Below are 8,729 nucleotides of genomic sequence, written 5' to 3' on the forward strand. Positions count from 1 at the left end.
TCCTCTGTCTCCCTTTCTCTCTTTCCCTCCCCTGTTCTCTCTCTCTCTCTCTCTCTCTCTCTCTCTCAAAAAGAAAAAAACATTTAAAAAAATGTTTTAAAGAAACTCTTGCATCTAATAAAGAGCTTACATTTAGTACATACAAGGAGCTCTTACAATTCAATAATAAAAAGAAAAATAACCCAATTTTAAAATGGGCAAAGGGTGCTCGCTTCGGCACACATATACTAAAATTGGAACGATACAGAGAAGATGAGCATGGCCTCTGCGCAAGGATGACACGCAAATTCGTGAAGCGTTCCTTATTTTTATGAGCACTGGGTGTCGTATGGAAACCAATTTGACAATAAATTTCATATATTAAAAAAAAGAAAGAAACTAACTACATAAATAAATAAAATGGGCAAAGGATTTGAGTAGACATTTCTTCAAAGAAGATGTACGCACGGCACAAACCACATGAAAAAGTGTTCAACATCATCAGTCATAAGGAAAGTGCAAATCAAAACCACAATGATATCATACCCATAAGGGCCTCTATCAAAAAACAAAACAAAACAAAACAAAACAGGTGTGCCTGGGTGGCTCAGTCGGTTAGGCATCCGACTTCAGCTCAGGTCATGATCTCACGGTTTTTGAGTTCGAGCCCCGCATCAGGCTCTGTGCTGACAGCTCGGAGCCTGGAGCCTGCTTCAGATTCTGTGTCTCCATCTCTCTCTGCCCCTCACTCACTTGTGCTCTATCAAAAATAAATAAAATGTAAAAATTAAAATAAATAATAATAATAAATGTTGGTGAAGGTGTGGAGAAATTGGAACCCTTGTGTACTGTTGGTGGGCATGTAAAATGGTGCAGCCCCTATACAAAACAAAATGGCAGTTCCTCAAAAAATTAAAAATAGAATTACCAGGTCATTCAGTAATTCCACTTCTGGGTATACACCAAAATTAATTGAAAGCAAGGTCTCAAGAGACATTTGTATACCCATGTTCATGGCAGCACAGTTCACACACAAGAGCTAAACCCAAGGGTCCGTCATGGAAGAACGAATAAACAAAATGTGGTATGTCCATACAGTGGAATATTAACCAGCCTTAAAAAGGATGGAGATTCTGACGTGCTACAACAGGGATGAATCTTGAGGACATTATGCTAGATGAAATAAGCCAGACACAAAAGAGCAAGTACTATATGATTCCACTTACATGGGGTGTCTAGAATAGTCAAATATATAGAAAAGGAAAGGACAACGGTGCTTGCCGGAGGTTAGGAAGAGGGAGAATAGACAGTTGTTGTTTAATGGGCAAGGAGTATTGGTTTAGCAAGATAAAAAAGTTCTGGAGACTGGTTGCACAAGAAGGTGAATATACATAATACCACTGAACTGTACACTCAAAAATGGTTAAGATGGCAAATCTGTCACGTGTATTTTACCACAATTTTTTAAAATTCAAGTATAGTTGACATACAATGTTTCACTAGCTTCGGGTGCACCACATAGTGAATAGTGAGTGACTCAACAAGCCTATACATTATGCTGTGCTCACCACAAGTGCAGCTACCCTCTGTCAACATACAACACTATTATGGCACCACTGACCGTTGGCTGTATTGTTTGTTTTTTTAAACCACAGTGAGATAGCACTTCCCATTTAGTAGGACGGGTATAATCAAAAGCACAAGTATGGGTGAGGATGTGAAAAAGCTGGAACCCTCATATATTGCTGGTAGGAATATAAAATGGTACGACCACTTTGGAAAGCAGTTTGGCAGGTTCTTAAAAAAGGTAAACATAAACAGCAATTCAACTCATCCACCCAAGAAAAGTGAAACCTATGTCCACACAAAGACTTGTGTGCGAATGTTCATAGGAGCATTATTCACAATAGCCAAAAGATGAAAACAATTCAAATGTCCATCCCTGGTGAACAGGAAAAAGTAAAAAAAGTCGTACATCCATACCATCAAATACTATTCAGTGATAAAAAGGAATTAAGTACTGATATACACCACAAAACGGATGAATCTCAAAAATAGTATGCTAGGGGCACCTGGGTGGCTCAGTCGGTTGAGTGACCGACTTCGGCTCAGGTCATGACCTCGCAGCTCGCATTCTGTGTCTGTCACCCTCAAAAATAAACAAACATTAAAAAAATGTTTGTTTATTCTTGAGGGAGAGAGAGACAGAGTGCGAGTGGGGGAGGGGCAGAGAGAGAGAGAGGGAGACACAGAATCCGAAGCAGGCTCCAGGCTCCGAGCTGTCAGCACAGAGCCCGACTTGGGGCTCAGACTCACGAGCTGCGAGATCATGACCTGAGCCGAAGTCGGACGCTCAACCGACTGAGCCACCCAGGCGCCCCTAAATAGACATTAAAAAAAAAAACCAGCACACTGAAATGAAAGCCAGTCACAAAAGGCTAACATCTTAATGGTGGAGGAGGTCACTGAGAGGACATGACCACCGGCTGACCTGTGAGCAGATCGCAGCAACCGGAGGCTCCTTACTCCCTCCCCCATCCTTGGACCATGCCTCCCGCTTGCCTTTCACACTCCCGGAGACTGCCCGAAGGACAGAGCCTTGAGATAGCGATGTGGTACTAAGACCATCTGGACGGTACACATTACTGAACGCAGGTCAAATCTCGATATAAACGTTTAAGATTCGGTGGGTGGGTGTGGAGATCTACTCGTGCTATACCTACCACCTACCAATCTGCAGCGGCTTCCCTCTTTCTTCAGAAACGTTGCTCTCTGTCCTCTGCCGGTTTCAGATTACACGCAGAAGCTCCCAACGAGCTGCCAAACCAACAACTATTGATTCCATTTATATGAAATATCTAGATAATATAAATTCATAGAAACAGAAAGATCACCGGTTGCCTGGGGCAGAACGGGAAGCATCTTTCTGGTGTCACAGAAATGCTCTAAAATGGGCTATGGTAACGGTATCTGTCAGGATGTCCCTGGAACCACAGTGGAGGGGACGGCCATCTTGCCAGCGCAACCCAAGGGAAAGCCCCAAGCGGCGCCAGAATGAATCGAAGGTCAACCAATCACCGCGCGACAGCACGACCTGGCGCGAAAAAGGCCCACCCGGACCTAAACCCGGAACCGCTGCAGCTTAAAAAACCCACCCCACCCCACCCAGGCGCGACTTCCCTGACTCCTCTCTCTCTCTGTCCCTGGGTCACGGAACCTCGCCCGAGACCTTAGTTCCCAATAAAACCTTTGACTGCTAAAATTTTTTAGCTTCTGACTCATCTTTACCCTGCCCGATGCCTGACCTTAACAGTATCATGTAATTCTACAAAAAATCATTAAATTTAAAATGAGTCAATTATGTGGTATGTCAATTATATATACCTCAAGGAGCTGTTTTTAAAAAGTAAAGTCAGGGGACACCTGGCTGGCTCAGTTGGGAGAGCACACAACTCTTGATCTTGGGGTTGTAAGTTCAAGCCCCATGTTAGGTCGTAGAGATTTTATTAACTTAAAAGTAAATTCTTTAAAAATAATAAAATAAAATAAAAAGTGAAGTCATTCTTCTGGGTTGGACAGTGAGGCCCAATTTGGCCAGATAGGTGCTCTGCCATATAATTTCCATAACCCGAGTGAAATCTACACCTCCTAGATTTTACTCAAAATAGGATGAAAACATGCATATGAAAACCACAGGATAGGATGGTAATGATATCTTTTGCAACTCTTTACAAGTATAATAAAAAAAAATACTCTAGTTGTCAATTTACAAATGTGTAAGGAGGGCATAAATTCTTCCACCACAAGCTTGGGAGCAGGGTCACCCCACAAGTCCACGTGTCATGGGAACTGGCAAAATAAAACCTCACCCTAGAAGCTAGTGGTCACCCACCCAAATGGAGGAGCTGGGGATTCCAGCGCATTCTCAACACTTAAATAAGCGCAGAATTAGAAAGCCAACACTGAACTGCAGGTAGCCTCCTGTCTGCTCTCGCTCTTCCACTATGGCAGAGCCACGACACGAGGCATTTACATCGCGAAACAGGAGGTAGCCACGTGGCCCTCACTTCACTGCTCCTGGGACTGGGACAAAGCTGGAATACAAAGATGACCAAAAACAAAACAAAACCCATAAATTTCAGTTTGCAGCTTTCAAGATTCAATTCCTTCAAGAGTAATATTTTTTTAAGTCTATATATTTAAGTAATCTCTACACCCAATGGGGGTCTCAACCCCAGGACCCCCAAGATCAAGAGTCACATGTTCCTCCCAATGAGCCAGGCAAGCACCCTTCTTTCAAGAGTAATATTGACCTTAACTGATATTGCCCAGACGCTGAACTCCCCAAATAAGACCCAACCTAGCCATACTTGTTCAAATGCCTCTTTCAGACTGAGGGCACAGCCATCCAGATCACCCGTGTACGCCCAGCCTAGCCAGTCCTGGCTTCAGGCTCCTCCACACAGGGTGAGCAGGTAAGAGCACTGTCCTGTCCTCCTGGGAATAATTTATTAATCAAACATTAAGCAGTCAAGTAGGTTATCACTGAAGCAAAACTACAATTGCGAGGTAACAGGCTGAGAAGCGGAGGCACTTTGGAAATGTCGCAACAGGAAAATATATCTGCTCTAAACCTTCACATTAACTCATTTACGGTAGGTTCTGTTATTATCCCATTTTGGGGATGAGAAAATGGGGGCACAGAGAGGTAAGGTAACTTGCCCAGGGGTCACACAGCTCATCAGTGGTCCACCCAGATTCACACGCAGGTCTAACTCTAGAAGCCTGGTGCAATCACCAAATCGGCTGCAAGAGTAAACAGCGGAGGAAAAGCATGAACTGGAGCCAGCCACAGCAGATGAGCAAGTTTTCCCAAGAAGGTAAAGGGAGGCTAGGGGAAGGCTGATCCAGAGAGCTCCGACCTGCTCGTGATGAGGACACGCCAAGGCGGGAAGGCAAGAGGATGGGGCAGGGAGGCTGTAAAGGAGGCAGGAGAGGTTGCTGTAGCTTCCCGGTTGATTGTAAGGCAATGCGTCCAGCCCACCTGCCCACTTCTCAAGTGGGGAAACTGAGGCCCCCAAGGAGGGGGAACACAGGTTCCCAGGCACCAGCCCGCCTCAGCCTCCCGGAACTCCCCATCCAGGAGATAGTAAGGGGCATAGGGACTGCAGTGAGGTGGCGCGAGGCCTCCCTGCCCTTGGTGGGACACTTACCGAGGCGTACTTCCACAGCTCCCTCAAGAAACCTCCCGCGTTCCTCGCCTCCAGCCTCTCCACTCCCACCTTGCCCTGCGCGCCCGCAGCTCCGCCCCCAGTGCCCCCCCCCCCCCCCCAGCCCGCCCTGGGCAGCACAGGCGGCCCACAGCGCCCCCTTTAGGCTGGGAGGCGCGGGCCCACGCCCTGCCTTGTAGACTGTTCTTTTCCCCTTACTATTTCTCTTCCCTGTCGCTTGTTGCTGTTCGCTCCCTCCCCCGCCTTCCCTTTGCCTTTCATGTTTTCAGTCACAAGTCGCTCTTTCACTCATTCTTGGTTTGTTTGGTTTTTTTTAAGTCTATTTATTTATTTTGAGAGAAAGAGGACGGGGGATGGGGTAGAGAGAGAAAGAGAGACTTTCCAGCATGCTCCTCACAGTCAGTGCAGAGCCCGACACGGGGCTCCAACCCACGAATCATGAGATCATGACATGAGCCAGAGTCAAGAGTCAGGTGCTTGACCAACTGAGCCACGCAGGAGCCCCTATTCATTCTTACACTTAACAATTATGTGTGTGCCAGAAACTGCTCAAAACATTGGGGATAGGGGCACCTGGGTGGCTCGGTCTGAGCACCTGACTCTTGATCTCAGTTTACGTCGCGATCCCAGGGTGGTGGGATAGGACTTTGTAATGGGCTCCAGGAGCCTGCTTAAGAGTTTCTCTCCCTTTTCCTCCCCCTCCACCTCAAAATAATAATAATAATAATAATAATAATAATAATAATAATAATAATAATAATAAAGTAACGCTGGGGATAAGGCAGAGAAGATAGAATTCCTGTGCTCATTAGCTTACATTCTAGTAGATGAAAATAAATGAATGGCTTTCCAACTTTGTCACCCCCACCCACAGGTGCAACATGTTTTACATCACTTTCCAGTATACCTACACACACACACACACACACACACACAAACACCACCCATAAAACTAACACTGAGGTTTCACAAAGCCATACTTACCTTGTAGACTGGCAGCTCCTAAAAAGACAACCAGAAAGAGCGCCAGAGTGGCTCAGTAGGTTAAATGTCCTTTGGCTCACTCAGGTCATGATCTCGCAGTTCATGAATTCAAGCCTCAATCTCTTCCTCTCTCTCTCTCCCTCTCTCTCTCTCTCTCTCTCTGCCCCTCACCCCAAATAAATACATAAACTAAAAAAAAAAAAAAAAAGACAATCAGAAAACTGACAAAAAAAAAAAAAAAAAAAAAAAGACAATCAGAAAGACCAAGCAAAACTACCTTTGTTAGATTTGCTGCAGTAATGGAGAATGCTACCATGACGATCTTAATAGTATGTCAGAATGGAGAGACATGGAAAGGAAATGTATAGGGCTGGGGTCTGGGCTTGAGTAGTTCAAGAAGGTCTTTCAAGACAAGAATTGATTGGGAGTCTGTGAGACCTAACAGGCAAGAAAGATGTTACAAAGCAGGTGGAAAGATTAAATTTTAGAAGGACATTTGTATTTCCTTTAGTTTATTGGCTATCAATGATTGTGTTTAAAAGGCTATAGAATTTCATCTTTAGTAATATAGCTTTAATGAAAAACACCCTCTTAATTTTAAAGAAATGTTAAATGTCATTTCCTTGATATTTATGGACTAAATAAATTATAAATTTGAATTATTTTATTTTTTAAAGTTTACTTATTTTGAGAGAGAGAGAGAGAGAGAGCATGTGAGCATGCAAAAACAGAAGAGGGGCAGACAGAGAGGGAAAGAGAATCCCAAGCAGGCTCTGCACTGTTAGCACAGAGCCCGACACAGGGCTTGAACTCATGAACCTTGAGATCATGACCTGAGCTGAAGTCAGATGCTTAACCGACTGAGCCACCCAGGTGCCCCTGAATTGTTTTTAAAAACAGGAATTGTTTGGGATTGGGCATATGTCTTGATGTAAATTTTAGCATTAGTGAGCATAGCACAGCAAGGGTCTTAAAGCAAGTTTTAATAAGTATACTGCTGTTTGATAAGTAACTTGATTTCCCAAATGGACAATCTTGATGGGATTCCTTCCCAATACGAGAGCCCATCCTGCAAGCTGTCCAGATAAACAGGTTTGAATGAAGTCCCTAAACCAAACGTTTATTTGTTTATAGCCTTAGCTTACTGAGCACAGCATCATTTTGCTGTGTTCTACAGGTCAAAGCAACAGGAAAGAGCACCCAGACTCAAGGAAAGGGGAACAGACCCCACCTCTTAAGGATTGTCAAAGAATGTGACCATCTTAAATCCTACACATTTAAGGGCGTCTAGCTGGCTCAGTGGGTAGAGCATGTGACTCTTGATCTTGGGGCTGTGAGTTCGAGCCCCATGTTGGGTATAGAGATTACTTAAAAAAATAAAATATATTTTTAAAAACTCTTCCACATTTGGATTACTTGGAAAATAAGGAGTTACTTTTTCGGAAAGAAAGACGAGGGATATAGGAGAGGCAGGCCACATGGATTGGCTGACCATTGCCAAGTAAACTTTCCTTCTGGCATGGAAACCTAAAAATAACTTCTCTTGCATTCTCTGGTGCCAACCTTGGGTCTCAAGATTGGGTCCAGTATCACCAAACACATTTTCCTTTTCTGCAAACCACATCATAACATGAATTAGGCTGGGATTCCTTAGGTCTATGACTATATTGACTTCCAAAAATGTCATTTTCCCCCATGTTTTTGTCTCTGAAAAGGTTTTGGTTACCTGTTTTGGCTAGGGAATGGGGAATATTGGAAAGTGACCAGCATGCAAAGCAAAATGGACACATGCATAGTGATCAGTTTTTTCTAAAGATTGGGTATTGAGTGAGCCATTTGTAACCACCTATAATACCATAACCAGAAAAACAAATAAGCCTTAAAAAAAAAGGTTAACATAAAAGCAATTCTTTCTGTCTTTACAAAATCAGCAGAGAATGAAGAGCAGCCTGACTTGAACAAGCCAAAGAAGATTTGAAGAGCAAAACCGGAAAGAAAGGTGAGATTTTGATTTGGAATTTTGCATGGGAAGTATTCTTCAGTTCATCTACTTGGTCTGAAAGCCTCAGAGTAGCTATTTTTCATCTCATACTGTTTGCTTCTAGGGGAATCTGAGAATCCTTAGATGGTAGTCCAATTGTCAAAGGGTAATGAAAGCATAACAAAACGTGGTAGATAAAGTGGAATATTATTCAGCCTTCAAAGGAAAGGAAATTCTGACGCATGCTACAACATGGATAAACCTTGAGGACAAGATGCTAAGTGAAATCAGTCATTCACCAAAGGGCAAATACTATTTGATTCCACTGACATGAGGTACTTAGCGTCAAAATCATGGAGACAGAACATAGAATGGTGGTCACCAGGGACTGGGGAGAAGGCGAATTAGTGTTTAATGGGTACAGTTTTAGTTTTGCAAGATGAAAAGTGTTCTGAAGATAGACGGTGCTGATGGTTACAATAGTGTGGATGTACTTAATGCACCAGAATTGTACACTTAAAAATAGTTAAAATAAAAAGTTAAAATAGTATATT

The 8,729-nt window shown here is 43.5% G+C and overlaps 1 protein-coding gene and 1 non-coding gene across 6 annotated transcripts in view; one reads left to right on the top strand and one right to left on the bottom strand.

Annotated features, from left to right (window-relative positions):
• The window catches only part of LOC109270960 (nuclear receptor coactivator 5-like), an 87,052-nt gene that overhangs the window by 50,267 nt on the left and 28,056 nt on the right, over positions 1 to 8,729 (bottom strand). The window contains exon 1 of one of the 5 annotated variants that reach the window (XM_019456002.2): positions 2,710 to 2,959. The exons of 3 other annotated variants lie outside the window; for them this stretch is intronic. The gene's annotated coding sequence lies outside the window, so the exon portion shown is untranslated. Of the gene's footprint in view, positions 1 to 2,709; positions 2,960 to 8,729 lie in introns of those variants that run through there. One more of the 5 variants, XM_019455999.2, reaches the window with a different exon arrangement.
• On the top strand, positions 205 to 310 carry LOC128778113 (U6 spliceosomal RNA). The gene has a single exon (XR_008423487.1). It is a non-coding gene; the product is annotated as a U6 spliceosomal RNA (small nuclear RNA).

The sequence above is a fragment of the Panthera pardus genome, unplaced genomic scaffold (genome assembly GCF_024362965.1).
Source record: "Panthera pardus isolate Hobbes unplaced genomic scaffold, ASM2436296v1 HiC_scaffold_18, whole genome shotgun sequence".
NCBI classification, from domain to species: Eukaryota; Metazoa; Chordata; class Mammalia; order Carnivora; family Felidae; genus Panthera; species Panthera pardus.